This window comes from Moschus berezovskii, chromosome 1 (genome assembly GCF_049115385.1).
Source record: "Moschus berezovskii isolate FMDL1 chromosome 1, NW_MosBer_1.0, whole genome shotgun sequence".
In the NCBI taxonomy this organism is placed as follows: Eukaryota; Metazoa; Chordata; class Mammalia; order Artiodactyla; family Moschidae; genus Moschus; species Moschus berezovskii.
Genome location: NC_142460.1, coordinates 127,203,907 through 127,223,509, shown reverse-complemented (window position 1 = coordinate 127,223,509; position 19,603 = coordinate 127,203,907). Strand labels below are relative to the sequence as shown.

Genomic DNA, 19,603 nt, shown 5'->3' with positions numbered 1-19,603 from the left:
ATATTGTCACCCTGCTTATTTAACTTATATGCAGAGTACATCATGAGGAACGTTGGGCTGGAAGAAGCACAAACTGGAATCAAGATTGCCGGGAGAAATATCAATAACTGCAGATATGCAGATGACACCACCCTTATGGCAGAAAGTGAAGAGGAACTCAAAAGCCTCTTGATGAAAGTGAAAGAGGAGAGTGAAAAGGTTGGCTTGAAGCTCAACATTCAGAAAACAAAGATCATGGCATCTGGTCCCATCACTTTATGGGAAATAGATGGAAAAACAGTGGAAACAGTGTCAGACTTTATTTTTTGGGGCTCCAAAATCACTGCAGATGCTGATTGCAGCCATGAAATTAAAAGACACTTACTCCTTGGAAGAAAAGTTATGACCAACCTAGGTAGCATATTAAAAAGCAGAAACATTACTTTGCCAACCAAGGTCCATCTAGTCAAGGCTATGGTTTTTCCCGTGGTCATGTATGGATGTGAGAGTTGGACTGTGAAGAAAGCTGATCACCGAAGAATTGATGCTTTTGAACTGTGGTGCTGGAGAAGACTCTTGAGAGTCCCTTGGACTGCAAGGAGATCCAACCAGTCCATTCTAAAGGAGATCAATCCTGAGTGTTCATTGGAAGGACTGATGCTAAACCTGAAACTGCAATACTTTGGCCACCTCATGCGAAGAGTTGACTCACTGGAAAAGACTCTGATGCTGGGAGGGATTGGGGGCAGGAGGAGAAGGGGACAACAGAGAATGAGATGGCTGGATGGCATCACTGACTCGATGGACATGAGTCTGAGTTTACTCCAGGAGTTGGTGATGGACAGGGAGGCCTGGCGTGCTATGATTCATGGGTTTGCAAAGAGTTGGACACGACTGAGTGACTGAACTGAACTGAACTGATTTGCTTAAGGATGGACTTGTTGGATCTCCTTGCAGTCTAAGGGACTCTCAAGAGTCTTCTCCAACACCATAGTTCAAAAGCATTAATTCTTCAGTGCTCAGCTTTCTTTATAGTTCAAGTCTCACTTCTAAACATGACTACTGGAAAAACCATAGCCTTGACTAGACGGACCTTTGTTTGCAAAGTAATGTCTCTGCTATCTAGGTTGGTCATAACTTTTTTTCCAAGGAGTAAGCGTCTTTTAATTTCATGGCTTCCGTCACCATCTGCAGTGATTTTGGAGCCCCCCCAAAATAAAATCTCCCACTGTTTCCACTGTTTCCCTGTCTATTTGCCATGAAGTGATGGGACCAGATACCATGATCTTAGTTTTCTGAATGTTAAACTTTATGCTAACTTTTTTCTCTCCTCTTAGATTATTTGTATGTAAAGTAAAACAAGAATGATCACAGCATCCAGATGGCATTTCATAAAATTATACAGAAATATAAAAGAGAAAAAAGCTTCCCTCATTTCATTGAGACAAGAAAATTCACTTTGTGATAGCTTTTCTTATGGAGGCCTCCTAAGGAAATGTTGGGGCTTGGAAATTTGCAGTTACATTTCATAAGCCAGAAGGCCCAGGACCTTGTGTTGTAAAATCAAAAGGTTTTATGTTCTCAAGAAGGCACACTTAAGGAGGAAAGGGGGAGAAGTATCTTTTCCCTCTTCTTTATTAAACTAAGAAGACTTAATCATCACACACTTTAGATAAAACTTTTAAGGCAGTGACGAATACAGATGTAAAAATACTAAAATTTTTAACTTGTTTTACTTCCATAAATGTCTTTTTAAGTCAAGTCAATGGTTCTCAAAATTCCCCCTGGGTATACTTTGAATTTATAATTTTATTAATATGGACTAATGGTGTGAGTTTTTTGACAAGTTATATAATTCTGTTTCTTTAAGAGGTATCTTCTGGAAGAGACGACTGAGAATTTTGTTTAATGACAGTGGCTAACAATAAAGTGGTGAATTTGAAAATGAAACCATTCATTGCCAAGTAAAGGTGACTTTTCTCCAAGAAAACAGTAGCACAGAGCCCAGGCCTTTCCCAGACAGATCATGTCCTTTATGGTTTTAACCTGGGTACCAACACTGGTGCTGCCAGTGAATGGATTTATTTCCCTGAAAATGTGGGAAGGGTGAAAGATCTAGCTCTGCTGTTCACTATACAGTCCCTTGTTTAATCATCTACATTTCTATCACAATATATTCCTGTTTTCTGTACCAAACATACTCACATTCTTTCTCTCCAGTGGTCAGTGAGATTTTGGCTTTCTAAAATTACAAAAGAAAAAGTTTCCCACTCTTTCTCCTTTTTCTATTCAATAAAATTATCCATTTTTTCCTATCATTTCAGCAGGGTTTTGGGTAGAAAGACAAAGAAAAGTTGGCAATTGCCATCTTAAACAAGAATCCTAAACTATGATTCTGACAAGTTTCCTTACTCCCACAGCCTGGAAAACCCTTTATCCTCTGCCTCATCCCTAACATGTAACTGGAACAATTCTCAGGTGAATTTGAAGACACAATGAACACTCCCTCCCTCCATACTGGCATTCAAAAACCTGTCCCATGTTTGAAGAATATGTCAACATGTAGGTCTTATACATAAATACTATGGAGAAGTGGTATTCTTTCTACTCCCAAAGTCACATAGTTCAGGTACTAGACTTCTTTGCTCCTTTAACAACTGACAGAGTATTGTACTCAAGACATACACATTTATATACAATGTGAGTCTTTGAATTCAGATAATAATGGCACTCAGAACAATCATGTTACCTAAATAGTGTATTTCTAGTAAGTTTGAGTTCTCAGTAGTTAACCACAGTTGATCACTGATATATTCAACCACTATCTTGAAACAGAGCAAAACCCTGTGATCCTCCTCCCTCCTACCCACCCACAACCCACCACCCACCCCCAGTTCTTGGCCTGCCTCTTCTCTGTGGTAAAAGGTTAGCTAAAGAATAAATCAGAGAAGTGAGAAAATGCAAAAACAATGGAAAACAGTCAAAGGAGACAAAATAAAAGTTTAGTCATTAAGCAAAGTCAAAGACTTCAAGTTTCTCCTCAAGGACTACAGATAATATTCTGAGCCATATCCTTTGAGCTATCTTATAGATACTAAAACCCCCACCAGATGGAAGAAATTAACTACATAATGACCAGGTATGCTGCTGCTGCTGCTAAGTTGCTTCAGTCGTGTCCAACTCTGTGTGACCCCATAGACGGCCTCCTACTAGGCTTCCCCGTCCCTGGGATTCTTCAGGCAAGAACACTGGAGTGGGTTGCCATTTCCTTCTCCAATGCAGGAAAGTGAAAAGTGAAAGTGAAGTCGCTCAGTTGTGTCCGACTCTTAGCCACCCCATGGACTGCAGCCCACCATGCTCCTCCATCCATGGGATTTTCCAGGCAAGAGTACTGGAGTAGGGTGCCATTGCCTTCTCCGGGAACTAAACACTAACTGTATTTAAAACAATCAAGATAATGCTGATCAGAGTACTGTGTGACCAATTTCAAAACAACAGAGCTGACTATTTCTACCTGGAGCCCCCTCATTTCACCTATAAAAGTCCTTGCCCACTGATTGTTAGGGAAAGTCAGCCTTTGGGTAGAAGACTCCTGCCCTTTTCCCTCTGTCTCTGATCTCCAGACTCTGAAATAAAGCAAACTTTTCCTTTCCACCAACTTTATCTCTTTATTGGCTTCACAGGGCAAGCAGCTGGACACCTCACTTTCGGTCACAATCTCTGATTGAAAGAGATACTGCAAACAGGGACAGGGTGCAGGTTTCTAGAAAGAGATTCCCAGGAAGTAGGGACAACCTGGAGATTGGGTTCAGTTCAGTTCAGACGCTCAGTTGTGTCTTTGTGACCCCATGGACTGCAGCACGCCAGGCCTCCCTGTCCATCACCAACTCCCAGGGTTTACTCAAACTCATGTCCATCGAGTCGGTGATGCCATCCAACCATCTCATTCTCTGTCATCCCCTTCTCCTCCTACTTCAATCTTTCCCAGCATCAGGGTCTTTTCAAATGAGTCAGTTCTTCGCATTAGGTGGCCATCAGGTGGAGATTGGGTATTTTTCTGAATTCAGATAGAATGCAGTAAAAATTGAGTTTTAGTATTAGAATCCAGCATTCCAAGACACGTATTAACAAAAGAGGTAACTAAACTGATACAGAGGACTTACTAAAATGAGGTGCTCATTGGAACCATTAGGGTTTTAGTTGGCTACCCCCTAAAATAGAGAAAGGGACACAAGAAATTTAATAACTGCAGGATGGATGGCTGTCACTAATGACATAGAAAGTGCAGAGGAAGAAAATACCTTACTAAAATTTTACACATGGACATCACCAGATGGTCAATAATGAAATAAAACTGATTATATTCTTTGCAGCCAAAGATGGAGAAACTCTATACAGTCAGCAAAAACAAGACCTGGAGCTGATTAGGGCTCAGATCATGAACTCCTTATTGCCAAATTCAGACTTAAATTGAAGAAATAAGGGAAACCACTAGACCATTCAGGTATGACCTAAATCAGATCCCCCAAGACTATACAATGGAAGTGACAAATAGATTCAAGGGATTACATCTGACAGACAGAGTGCCTGAAGAACTATGGATGGAGGTTTGTGACATTGTATAAGAGTCAGTGACCAAGACCACCACAAGAAAAAGAAATGCAAAAAGGCAAAATGGTTGTCTGAGGTGCCCTTACAAACAGCTTTTCTCTATGAAAAGAAGAGGAGTAAAAGGCAAGGGAGAAAAGGAAAGATGACATACCCATTTAAATAAAGAGTTCCAAAGAATAGCAAGGAGAGATAAAAAAGCCTTCCACAGTGATCAGTGCAAAAAAAAAAAAAAAAAAAGAGGAAAACAATAGAATGGGAAAGACTAGAAATCTCTTCAAGAAAATTAGAGATACCAAGGGAATATTTCATGCAAAGATAGGCACAATAAAGGATAGAAATGGTGTGAACCTAACAGAAGCAGAAGATATTAAGATGTGGCAAGAATACATAGAAGAACTATACAGAAAAGATCTTCACTACCCAGATAATCACGATGGTGTGATCACTCACCTAGAGCCAGACATCATGGAATGTGAAGTCAAGTGGGCCTTAGGAAGCATCACGATGAACAAAACTAGTGGAGGTGATGGAATTCCAGTTGAGCTATTTCAAATCTTAAACGATGATGCTGTGAAAGTGCTGCACTCATTATGCCAGCAAATTTGGAAAACTCAGCAGTGGTCACAGGACTGGAAAATGTCAGTTTTCATTCCAATCCCAAAGAAGGACAATGGAAAGAATGCTCAAACTATCACACAGTTGCACTCATCTCACATGCTAGCAAACTAATGCTTAAGATTTTCTAAGCCAGGCTTTAACAATACATGAACCATAAACTTCCAGAAGTTCAAGCTGAATTTAAAAAAGGCAGAAAAACCAGAGATCAAACTGCCAATATCCTTTGGATCATCAAAAAAGCAAGAGAGTTCCTGAAAAACATCTACTTCTGCTTTATTGATTATACCAAAGACTTTGACCATGTGGAACACAATAAACTGTGGAAAATTTTTCAAGAAATGGGAATACCATACCACCTGACCTGCGTCCTGAGAAATCTGTATGCAGGTCAAGAAGCAACAGTTAGAACTAGACATGGAACAACAGACTGATTCCAAATCGGGATAGGAGTATGTCAAGGTTGTATACTGTCACCCTGCTTATTTAACTTATATGCAGAGTACATCATGAGAAATGCTGGACTGGATGAAGCACAAGCTGGAATCAAGATTGCCAGGAGAAACATCAACAACCTTAGATATGCAGATGACACCACAATTATGGCAGAAAGTGAAGAAGAACTAGAGAACCTCTTGATGAAAGTGAAAGAGGAGAGTGAAAGAGTTGGCTTAGAGCTCAACATTCAGAAAAATAAGATCATTGCATCTGGTCCCATCACTTCATGGCAAATAGGGAAACAGTGGAAACAGTGACAGACTTTATTTTGGGGGGTCTTCAAAGTCACTGCAGATGGTGATTGCAGCCATGAAATTAAAAGACGGTTACTCTTGGAGGAAAAGTTATGACCAATCTAAACAGCTTATTAAAAAATAGAGGCATTACTTTGTCAACAAAGGTCAGTCTAAGTCAAAGCTATGTTTTTACCAGTTGTCATTTATGGATGTGTGAGTTGGACTATAGAGAAAGCTGAGTGTGGAATGCTTTTGAATTGTGTTGTTGGATAAGACTCTTGAGAGTCCCTTGGACTGCAAGGAGATCCAACCAGTCCATCGTAAAGGAAATCACTCCTAAATATTCATTGGAAGGACTGATGCTGAAGCTGAAACTCCAATACTTTGGCCACCTGATGCAAAGAACTGACTCATTTGAAAAGACCTGATCCTGGGAAAGATTGAAGGCGGGAGGAGAAAGGGGTGACAGAGGATGAGATGGTTGGATGGTGTCACTGACTCCATGGACATGAGTTTGAGTAAACTCTGGGAGTTGTTGATAGACAGGGAGGCCTGGTGTGCTGCAGTCCATGGGGTCACAAAGAGTTGGACAGGACTGAGTGACTGAACTGAACTGAAAATTTTATTTAACAACCCAGGAACTTTCTATGACCTTGTTAAAGAATATCTTATCTCAGATAGCCTCAGTGAAAAAAAAGTAGATAAACTTTGATCCTGTTTTTTCCTGATTCACTGCCCTGATTCATCAAACTGAACATGCTAGTAACTTTTAAAGTAATATGGCATTATTTTTGGTATCCCTATGAAAAAAAAGAAACAGATTACTGACCTCAACTCCTTTGGAAGCCCAGGAATGAGACCTCTGGTTACTGTCCAGGAGAAGAAAGACCTCCTGGACAGAATTCTCTCAGAAAGAGCAGTTACTGGAACAATGGAGCCATGAGATGCACCGCTCTACACAGAAGATCCTCAGACCTGAGGACTTGCAGACCTCCATTAAACGCTATGCCTCTTGGCTCTATACAGGTCATGTGATGCACGAGCTCGGTTCCTGCACCAACACAGAGCTTCCAGCTGCTACTCACCAACTGTTGTGGAAACACCTGACGGAGGACCACAAGAAGCTCTGCTTTTCAAGGAGGGGAAAAAACCACAAAAGTAATGAATATTCTGTCAAACAAGAAATTAAGAGAACAGAATTCATATGTGGACAGCTGCATCAACTGGAACCAAGAGGTGCTGAAGCAAGATCTGGTCTTGACCTACAGAGACATCATCAGCATGTTGCCTCTCTTCAGGCTCGTGGGCGACTTCAGACGGACCCTCAAGGGCGAAGTGTTTTTCCCAAACAGGGTGAACAGCTAGTGCTAAGGAAGCACCTGAGCATCCCCAAGCCCTTCCTATATACATCATCACTTCTCTGCTGCAGCCCCTGGGCTTCCACGGCCCCTTCATAGATAACTTTACCTACCAGGTTCGAAGAGCGGAGAGTCACTGTGCAGCAACATGCGCTGAGAGCCCTTCTTCTTAAGGTGGTGAAACGTGGTGCCCTGACTCATCCTTTCTGGCATCCTTTCCTTCAAGAACCTCCTGGCCAGAAATCCTGGTCCTCTGCAGTGTGGCACTTGTTTCTTTCTCGTGTGCCCTGGTTCCTGGAGTTCCACTGTGAGAATCCCAATATGACCCTGGCATTGCAAACTCACTTCTGCTGTAAGAAATTGCAGTAAGATTAAGAATAACAAAACAAAAAATTAACCAAAACAAGGTTTTTAAGTAAATTATTTTATCATGAATTGGTCACTCTTATAGTCGATAAAATGGGCTTCCCTGGTGACTCAGATGGTAAAAAATCTGCATGCCATGCAGGAGACCAGAGTTGAATTCCTGGGTTTGGAAGATCCCTTGAAGGAGGAAATGGCAACCCACTCCATTATTCTTGCCTGGAGAATTCCAGGGACAGAGGAGCCTGGGGGGCTATAGTCCATAGAATTGTAGAGTCCTTTAGGACTGAGTAACTAACACATAGTCCATAAAAGAAACTCTTATGGAATAAATTAGCTAAGGTATAACCAAAGTGGTCTTAAATTCAATGTCTGAATTTTTAAATCTATTTTCATTTTGGAGTCATTGATATATTGGTTTTCCCATGCAGTTTTATCCTTGTGTCCCCAATACTGATGATGGTACAGCATTTATTTTTTACAAAAGTTTTGTTATAGCTTCTGGGATATTCTTCCAAGTTTCTGACACCTGCCAAATTTTTATGCTGGTCCATTCTAAATAAAATAAACTCTTCTTCATTCACTGAGTTGAAGCACATGGAAATTAAACAGCTCTCTCCAAAATGCAAATTTCCTGGCAAGCTGTCAAAAACTGAAAAATGAATTGGCCTGAAACAGAAAACCTTACTAACTTGTTTTTAAAATATTCATTTTCTAAAGAAATTGGCATTCAGAAAGATGGAAATATAACCCTGTATATGAGACAGCAAAAGAGACACAGTTGTATTGAACAGTCTTTGGGACTTTGTGGGAGAGGGTGAGGGTGGGATGATTTGAGAGAATGACATTGAAACATGTATGTTGTCATATGTGAAACGAATCAGCAGTTCAGGGTCAATGCATGTTACAGGATACTCGGGGCTAGTGTGCGGGGATGACCAAGAGGGAGGATAAAGGGAGGAGGGAGGCGAGAGGGGGGTTCAGGAGGGGGAACTCATGTACACCTGGGGCGAATTCATGTCAATGTATGCAAAACCAACCAATATAATATTGTAAAATAAAAAAAAATAAAGATCAAAAAAAAAAAAAAAGAAATTGGCAATTTCTTCTGCCTCCAGTTACATTGTATCTAGTTTGATAGGCTATGCTCTTCCCAACTTGGTGCCGAAATTTTGCACAGCTTTTTGTGCTTGTGGGTTTTTTCCTTTCTGTGGTGCCTTTTGCTCTGTAACAAAATGTGGAATTGTAGTATTACTCCCATTAGTATAAACTGTACATTTCCTATGAACACAGTAAACTTTAGTTTTAAAAACAAAACCTGTAGCCCATGATATTAGCTTGTTTCAGGAAAGATAAATTTGTCAACCCGTAAATGACTTGTGCATGTTGTTTCAGGAAATTCCAAAACAATAAAGGAATGGGACAAAGGCTCACATATTTTGGCTTAGGCCCTTTGGTTCTCCACTTTAAAAGAGCCACCTGAGACCACTTGAGCTCACAGTCCTCCAAATCCTTATAAAGATCCCACTTCTGATTTCATCCTACTAAGTTAATTCTAAGATTATCAAGGTGGTGTTTTCTCTTATTGCTGTGAGGTCAAATAAACTAAAATTTGCTCTTTAACAGAGTGTCTAGTGATGATTCACAGAGTTTTGTAAAAAGTGTGACAACCTTTTTGAAGACATTTTGAGTGATAATTAAACACAACATGTGTTGTTAATGTAGCTAACTTGATTTAATGGTAATGTGGATAGCAATGATTATCTTTGCACAAGTGTAGGTCACAGCTACTCAGAACTGCCACTAGAACAAGGAAAATATAATGCCATTTTTTGAAAGGCACATCCAAAAATCAGCAATATTCAAAAAGGATGTTAAAGTATTCATTTAGAAACTCTGAAATATAGTTTTTAATGCCATGTGCACATAAGCACTCTGTAAAGTAAGGAATGGAAACCGAAGAATAGAATTAAACTATTCAGGAGAATTCCAAAACTTAGAGCAAGACTGGCTATGTAATTTGGAGAACCCATTGCAAAATGTATAGCCCATTGTTTAAGGGCGATATTTGTTTAAAATTAAGATTTCAAGATGAATTAAGCCAATCATGGGACTATTTTAAGTTCAGAGTTCTGTGTAACTGAATGGGTCGCCTGTCCAGGAAGGTGACCCTGACTTACTAAATGTGACACATTGAAACTTCAGAGTTCCACTCACTAAGATGTAGCTATGTGGGCAGAAGCACAGTCAGGAGAGACAGCCCACTGTGCTCAAATCTCAACTTTTCCATTGACATTTTAATTGAGCAAGTACTCTGAGACTAATTTCCTAATGTGCAAATAAGGATGGTGTCTATAAAATATGATTGCTGAAAAAATTAAATCAATTTCAAATATGCAAAGTGCTAGAGAAACTCTGATGGTCTGAAGAGGCTTATTCTTTCCCTTCTTTTGATCATTTAGCAAAAAGCTAGTTCAACAGGGCCTCTGACTGATAGCATCAACATTTGATTTGCAAAAACTCTACTTAAGTTCCTCAAGCTACCAAAGATTATTTCCTGAACCAGGAAGTATGAATTGTTGCATGGTGGGCTGTATGTTCTTAGTTCCTTTGCCATGCTTACAGTTTGTCTTCTGGAGGACCCCCAACAAGTCAAAATATATCTCAATGCTAAAAGGAGATGCTCATTCTGCTGGCTCTGTCTCTACACTTATACATACAGTTGACCCTTGGACAACACAGGTTTGAACTGTATGGGTCCACTTATATTTAGTTTGTTTTTTTCTTCAATAAATACGTACACAGTAGTTCATGATTCACAGATGGTTAGATCCCCAGACGCAGAACCTTGATGGTAGACTGGAAAGTTACACAGATTTTTGACTGCACAGAGAGTCAGTACCCCTAACGTTTAGGTTGTTCAAGGATCAGAGCGTGTACGTATGTTCTGCTGCTGAGTGCCTTTGTTCCTCTTCACAGCAAATGCACAGGACAGTACCAGGTACCAGGTATGTGCTATGTGTATTTCTTTTTAGCAATTATCTAAGGCTATATACGCTCTGCCTTAAACATGTGGACATTTCCTTGAAAAATAAATTTGCTTTTTAGTCCTCCTTGTATCAGTTTTCATATGGCTACTTACCAAATAGCCACAAATTTGGCAGCTTACAAAAATAACAAATTTATTCTCTTATAGTTCTGGAAGCCAAAAGTCTGAAATCAAGGTGTGAGTGAAGCCACACTCCCTTCAAGGGTTGTGAGGAAGAATCCACTGGGTGCTTCTACTTAGCTTTTAGTGGTAGCCAGCCATTCTAGGCTTGTCGCTGCATCACCCCAATCTCTGCCTCCATCTTCACTGCATCTTCTCCTTTGTAAATATCCTCTCTTCTGTGTGTCTGTCCCTCAATTTCCTCCTCCTTGTTTTTACACAGATACAGGTGATTCCTTTTGGGACCTACCCAGATAATTTAGGAAAGCCTCTTAAGATTGTTAATCACTTCTTTTGCCATATAATACAATATTCAGTCTTTTCATCACATAAGGTAATTAATAGATATAGATTCTGGAGATCAGAACCTGGACATATCTTTTGGACAGCCAACATTCAGCCTCTGTATCTGACATTTATCACTGTCTTCTCTAAGTGTAACCAAGCAGGACCCTATGGGTTCTTCCCAGAACAGACTGCTCTCCCTCATGTCCTCTGCTTGCCTCCTATATGTAGAAAAACTTTAGCCTCATAGGCTTTCCCTGAGTTCCAAAGTATAAATTTAAGAAGACAATGAGAAAATACAGAAAGTCAAGTCAAGCAGTCAAAGGCAATACAAACAGTCAAACAAGACAAAATAATAATGGTTTAGCCATTAAATAGAATCATAGATCTCCTCAAGGGCTATAGACAATATTCTGAGCCACATCCTTTGAGCAGTTTTGCAGATACTCCCACCAGGTGGAAGAAGTTAACTGTATGCTGGCACAAGCATGCAGACTCCAGACCAATTAGGTCTAAAAGGCTAATGATGCTGACTCCCAATTACCTCACCACCAATCAATCAGAAGACTGTCCCTGAGCTGATCATGCACCACACAAACCCACCTCCCTTATCTTGTCTTTAAAACTCTTTAAAAGGCTTTCAGGGAGTTCAGACCTTTTAAGCACTAGCTACTCAGACTTCTTGCTTCGCACCATGTAGTAAATTCGGCACTTTCCTTCACCGCACCCAGAGTCAGTAGATTTGCTTTACTCTGTGTGGGCAAGGGGACCCAACTTTTGTTCAGTGACAAAAGCAGTATTTCTCAACCTTGTCTATGTAGTGAAATTGTCCAGGGAGCTTTCAAAAGTCTTGATGCCAGAATTCCTCTCCAGGAATACTAATGCAATTAGTTTGGGAATGACTGGGATATTAAGAATCTTCAATCTCCCCAGCTGATTTTGAAATTTATCCAAAATTGAGAAACATTGAATTAGGTAACAGTTTAAAATCCTCTGGGGATTTTCAATTTAATACAACCTTGAAAATAGGCATTATATCAAAAGATTTTCAGTGTTTCATTTTCACAATTTAGATTAGTATTTATATTACAGAAATACTGGGGACTGTAGATAGGTATTCTAAGTGCATAATTAATTCAGATTGACTTAATTCGGTCAATTGACTTAATATCAATCTATACGCAAGAGTTTCTAGATTCACTCTGGTAGCATTACAGCTGTAAGTGGGCCACATAATTGGTCAGGTGACACTGATAGCTGATGATGAATGAAAATGCCAGCAAATCCAAGTACGACGTTGAGGAATAAATTAAAACAATTTTGACATAAATAAAATTGCTGCAGAGAATTTGGCATGGACCATCCACATCCTAAAGATCCCCTGAAAGGACCCAGATGTTCTTTCCACCAAGGACAAAGGACATACTTTGGAGAGGGGTGTCACCATCTTTGACAAGCAATTTTGTGGCAATTTTGTATAGACTGTAGATGTTAGTGGGGCTTCCCTGGTGGCTCAGATGGTAAAGAACCCTTGTGCAATGCAGGAGACCTGGGTTTGATCCCTGGGTCAGGAAGATCCCCTGGGGAAGGGAATGGCTACCCACTACAGTATTCTTGCCTGGAAAATTCCATGGACAGAGGAGCCTGGTGGGCTATAGTCCATGAGGTCACAAAGAGTCAGACATGACTGAACGACTAACACATACACACACACACACACACACACACACACACATACACACGAGGATGCTAGTAGAATTTCCTGTGGTTGAAATGGATTGAATTCAACTACAACTAAGAGAGTGAAATGTCCCCAAGGAGGTAAAGACCAAAGAGGGGCACAAAGCTCCAGAGTGGATATTGTTGTCAAAACAGATTTCAGAGTTAGTATAGTCATCAAAATGGTCTGCCTTAAAGAATTTTGTAGGTTCATTCTTATTGTTCATGACCCTGAGGACTGAAATACAGGGCAGCCTCCCAAAAGTCATCTTTATTTTAACTACACGTTATTTTTGATTGTATAATTGAAAAATATATTTGTATATATATTTTACATATATATATGTGTGTGTGTGTGTGTGTGTGTGTGTTAATTGCTGAATTTTTTCTGACTCTTTGTGACCCCATGGACTGTAGCCTGCCAGAATCCTCTGTCCATGGAATTCTCCAGACAAGAATATTGGAGTGGGTTGCCATTCCCTTCTCCAGGTGATTTTCCAAAACCAGGGACTGAACCCGGGTCTCTCACATTGCAGGCAGATTCTTTACCATCTGAGCCACCAGGGAAGCCCATGTGTGTATATATTTGTGCATATACACATATGTGTGTGCATATATATATGTGTGTGTGTGTGTGTGCAAATATATATATAATGATGTGTTTTTATATGTAAAACAAGATCCTGTAAACAAATTTTGAGTCACAGTGCCAAACACATTTCCCAGAAATGTATGAATTAGGAACTCATTGAATGAAAAGAATATTAGATATACCTGTGAGACTCTCCTATAATAATCTCTGAAATATGAACTTTGGTTTTTCCTCTTAGCCTTTCTCAGTGAGGCCAGGAAACATTCTTCAAGATAGCTATGCCTAGGGAGAGAAAAAAGCAAGGATACTTCAAGGAATTTTTTTTTTTTAGAAGCAGATACAGAAAAACTTTTATTAAGTGGAAGTTACACTTCATGGTAATTAACCAGTTATAAGTGTATTTAAATGCATGTGTGTGGACACCATAGAAGTCAGAATTGTCTTGAAAGTCCAGTGTTCTGGCTAAACACATGCCAGAAGCCAGTGCAACCCAAAGTGGAACCATACATGCAGGAAATTCAGGGTGACAATGACATCAGGTTGGATTGGCAATGCCGTCTTTATGGTTACAGGTAAGCATTACAGAATGTGAAAGTCTAAAGACCAGATGACTATTACTAAAGTGATTGTTACTACAGACCCTTCAGTTCAGTTCAGTTCGGTCGCTCAGTCATGTCCGACTCTCCGCTACCCCATGAATCACAGCACGCCAGGCCTCCCTATCCATCACCAACTCCCGGAGTTCACTCAAACTCATGTCCACAAAGTCGGTGATGCCATCCAGCCATCTCATTCTCGGTCGTCCCCTTCTCCTCCCGCCCCCAACCTTTCCCAGCATCAGAGTCTTTTCCAGTGAGTCAACTCGTCGCATGAGGTGGCCAAAGTATTGGTTTCAGCTTTAGCATCAGTCCTTCCAATGAACACCCAGGATCGATCTCCCTTAGAATGGACTGGTTGGATCTCCTTGTGGTACAAGGGACTCACAAGAGTCTTCTCCAACACCACAGTTCAAAAGCATTGATTCTTCGGCGATCAGCTTTCTTCACAGTCCAACTCTCACATCCATACATGACCACGGGAAAAACCATAGCCTTGACTAGATGGACCTTTGTTGGCAAAGTAATGTCTCTGCTTTTTAATATATTATCAAGGTTGGTCATAACTTTCCTTCCAAGGAGTAAGCGTCTTTTAATTTCCTGGCTGCAATCAGCATCTGCAGTGATTGTGGAGCCCAAAAAAATAAAGTCTGACACTGTTTCACTGTTTTTCCATCTATTTCCCATGAAGTGATGGGACCAGATGCCATGATCTTCGTTTTCTGAATGTTGAGCTTCAAGCCAACCTTTTCACTCTCCTCTTTCACTTTTATCAAGAGGCTTTTGAGTTCCTCTTCACTTTCTGCCATAATACTTCCATAGGTTGCTGCTGCCGCTAAATCGCTTCAGTCATGTCCGACTCTGTGTGACCCCATAGAGGGCAGCCCACCAGGTCACCCCATCCCTGGGATTCTCCAAGGCATGAAAGTGAAAAGTGAAAGTGAAGTCGCTCAGTCGTGTCTGACTCTTCATGACCCCATGGACTGCTGCCTACCAGGTCCTCTGTCCATGGGACTTTCCAGGCAAGAGTTCCGGAGTGGGTTGCCATTGCCTTCTCCGACTTCCACAGGACCTGGGTAGCAAATACTCAGTTCTGGTGCAACAGCATCATTTCACTATTTTACACTTAAATGGGCCACAGAAACTATAAACAATCAATGGTCGTTCTGATGCCCATGGCAGGAAGATGCCAGCTGTCCTCTCGGGAAAGTGCAGTTTCATTTAACTGGTTTCAACATTTGATACTATAAATCTTCCATCTGAAGATTTGCCTTCTATTTCAATTAGCACCAGTTTATTTGAAATAGATTTCTTGGTGTTAAATATTTAGGACACATTACTTCAGGGACTTTAAAGAAAGTTTGAAAGTAACACTTCAGATATTATCACATTGTTATATCAAAAGTTATATCAAATAGATGTGTCATTTTAAACATCACCAGAATTATAAACTAGGTCCTAATGTTCCATATATTTTCAATTAATGACTATAATTAAGAATGCTATTTTCAATATATGTGAATTACACAAAAATTCATTTTAGAGGACGTGATTTTGATTCACATTATCCTCTTGCAATATAGCATATTTTTATATCCATTCATATTTTCTTGCTTGGAAATTTTTTCTATCTTGTCCCAGTTTTTTTATTTACATTTAGAAACTCAATGTAGATAAAAACTCTCCAGAAAGTGGGAATAGAAGGGACATATCTCAACATAATAAAAGCTATATACGACAAACCCACAGCAAACATTATCCTCAATGGTGAAAAACTGAAAGCATTTCCCCTAAAGTCAGAAACAAGACAAGGGTGCCCACTCTCACCACTACTATTCAACATAGTTCTGGAAGTTTTGGCTACAGCAATCAGAGCAGAAAAAGACATAAAAGGAATACAAATTGGAAAAGAAGAAGTAAAACTTTCACTGTTCGCTGATGATATGATCCTCTACACAGAAAACCCTAAAGACTCTACCAGAAAACTACTAGAGCTAATCAATGAATACAGTAAAGTTGCAGGATATAAAATCAACACACAGAAATCCCTTACATTCCTATACACTAATAATGAGAAAATAGAAAGAGAAATTAAGGGAACCATTCCATTCACTGTTGCAACTAAAAGAATTAAATACTTAGGAATATATCTACCTAAGGAAACAAAAGACTGGTACATAAAAAACTATAAAACACTAGTGAAAGTAATCAAAGAGGACACTAATAGATGGAGAAATATACCGTGTTTGTGGATTGGAAGAATAAATATTGTGAAAATGAGTATACTACCCAAAGTAATTTATACATTCAATGCAATCCCTATCAAGCTACCAACGATATTTTTCACAGAACTAGAACAAATAATCTCACAATTTGTATGGAAATACAAAAAACCTCGAATAGCAAAAGCAATCTTGAAGAAGAAAAATGGAACTGGAGGAATTAACCTGCCAGACTTCAGGCTCTACTACAAAGCCACAGTCATCAAGACAGTATGGTACTGGCATAAAAAAAAGAAATATAGATCAATGGAACAAAATAGAAAGCCCAGAGATAAACCCATGCACCTATGGACACCTTATCTTCGACAAAGGAGGCAAGAAGATAAAATGGAGAAAAGACAGTCTCTTTAACAAGTGGTGCTGGGAAAACTGGTCAGCCACTTGTCAAAGAATGAAACTAGAACACTTCCTAACACCATACACCAAAATAAACTCAAAATGGATTAGAGAGCTAAATGTAAGACCAGATTCTTTAAAACTCCTAGAGGAGAACGTAGGCAAAACACTCTCTGACATAAATCACAGCAGGATCCTCCAAGACCCACCTCCCAGAATATTGGAAATAAAAGCAAAAATAAACAAATGGGACCTAATTAAAATCAAAAGCTTCTGCAGAGCAAAGGAAACTCTAAGCAAGGTGAAAAGACAGCCTTCAGAATGGGAGAAAATAATAGCAAATGAAGCAACTGATAAAGGATTAATCTCCAAAATATACAAGCAGCTCCTGCAGCTCAATTCCAGAAAAATAAATGACCCAATCAAAACATGGGCCAAAGAACTAAACAGACATTTCTCCAAAGAAGACATACAGATGGCTAACAAACACATGAAAAAATGCTCAACATCCCTCATAATCAGAGAGATGCAAATCAAAACCACAATGAGATACCATTTCACACCAGTCAGAATGGCTGCTATCCAAAAGTCTACATGCAATAAATGCTGGAGAAGGTGTGGAGAGAAAGGAACCCTCTTACACTGTTGGTGGGAATGCAAACTAGTACAGCCACTATGGAGAAGAGTGTGGAGATTCCTCAAAAAACTGGAAATAGAACTGCCATATGATCCAGCAATCGCACTCCTGGGCATACACACCCTGGAAACCAGAATTGAAAGAGACACATGTACTCCAGTGTTCATTGCAGCACTGTTTATAATAGCCAGGATATGGAAGCAACCTAGATGTCCATCTGCAGATGAATGGATAAGAAAGTTCTGGTACATATACACAATGAAGTATTTTTCAGCCATCAAAAAGAATGCATTTGAATCAGTTTTAATGAGGTGGATGAAACTGGAGCCAATTATACAGAGTGAACTAAGCCAGAAAGAAAAACATCAATACAGTATACTAACGCATATATATGGAATTTAGAAAGATGGTAACCTGAACCCTGTATACGAGACTGCAAAAGAGACATAGGCATATAGAACAGTCTTTGGGACTCTGTGGGAGAGGGTGAAGGTGGGATGATTGGGGAGAACGGCATATTAGCATGTATATTATCATAAGTGACCAGTCCAGGTTCGACGCATGATACAGGATGCTTGGGGCTGGTGCACGGGGATGACCTGGAGGGAGGATATGGGGAAGAGGGAGGTGGGAGGGGGGTTCAAGAAAGAGAACACATGTACACCCGGGGCGGATTCATGTCAGTGTGTGGCAAAACCAACCAATATATTAATGTAAGGTAATTTGCCTCCAATAAAATAAAATAAAAAAAAAAAAAAGAAAATGTATTCTGGATACTAATCTATTTTCAGTTATAATTATTTTTTCTAATTTAAGGGGTTTTTCTAACAGACTATTTGTAGCATAGCTTCCAGTTCACAGGAAAATTAGGCAGGAAATACAGAGAGCTACCATATACCCACTGCCTCCACACCCAGTTTCTGCTACTAGTAATCCCACATCAGGGTGGCACATTCATTACACTTGATGGACCTATATTGACACATCAATGTCACCTAAACTCCATACTTTACATTAGAGTTCATTCTTAGTGCTGCATTTTCCATTGGTTTTGACAAATACGTAATGACACGGATTCACCATTATATTCTACAGAAGAGTTTCACTGCCCTAAAAATCATCTATGATCTGCTTATTCATCCCTCTCTCTTCCTCAGTACCTACCCTAGCATGGGTTATTTTTCTATAGCCATTGGGAATTTGCCTTATGACACAGGAAACAAACCCCTGGTGCTCTGTGACAACCTAGAGAGGTGGGAGGGAGGTTCAAGAGGGTGTGGAATAGATATATGCATATATCCTTGGCTAATTTATGTTGATTTATGGCATAAACTAACATAATATTGTAAAGCAATTATCCTCCAATTAAATAAATAAATTTATGATATATATATATATATATTTATGAAATATATATATATATTTTAAGTGAAAGTGAAAAGAATGAGAGGGGACAAACAATAGAAAAATACACATGAAAGAGTAAATTGATAATTGAAATTTTCCTTGAGATAAAATAGAGTTGGGTTGAGTGGATTGGGAATGCCAGGGAGAGAGGGCAGACTGCTTTTGGAAATGGGAAGTCAGTAGTGACTTGAGAAAGAAGAGGGAGTTAGTCATGTGGGTTAATCTGAAGAAGAGCCTTTCTACAGATGAACTAGCAGGTTCTAAGGTGGAGCACATCTGCCTTTATGCAGGATCAATGAGGGCCAGGAGGACTGAATCAAGGTGAGGAATTAACAGGAAGTCCAATTACTCAAGTGTTTGCATCTAGCCATTCAATGAGCTTTGCTTATTTGGAGTTTCTTCTGAGTGAAATAGCAAGACACTGGAGAATTCTGAGTAGAAGAATGACGTAGTTTGATTTATGATTTAAAAAGATCACACTGGATACACCCTTGAGGACAGAGTAGTGTGAAAACAGGCATTTAAGAAATATACTGTAATCTGGCTTCCTAGGTGGCACTAGTGCCAGATCATTTTAAATCATAAATCAAATCATGTCATTCTTCTACCAATGCAGGAGACATAACAGATGTAGGCTGGATCCCTGATTCCATGGAAAATCCCCTGGAGGAGGGTATGGCAACCCACTCCAATATTTTTATCTAGAGAATACCATGGACAGAGGAGCCTGGCCGACTACCGTCCATAGAGTTGCAGAGTCGGACACAACCGCAAAAAGATCACTGCACACTTAGATTGGGATATGGTGGACATAGTGAAATGTGGCCATATGATGCATTTATCTTAAAAGACAACAGATTTTCCAGAAGACTAGATGTGGA

The 19,603-nt window shown here is 39.7% G+C and overlaps 1 pseudogene; it reads right to left on the bottom strand.

The window, feature by feature from the left end:
- Positions 1-7,466: 7,466 nt before the first annotated feature.
- The window catches only part of LOC148778847 (etoposide-induced protein 2.4 pseudogene), a 117,113-nt pseudogene continuing 104,976 nt past the window's right edge, over positions 7,467-19,603 (bottom strand).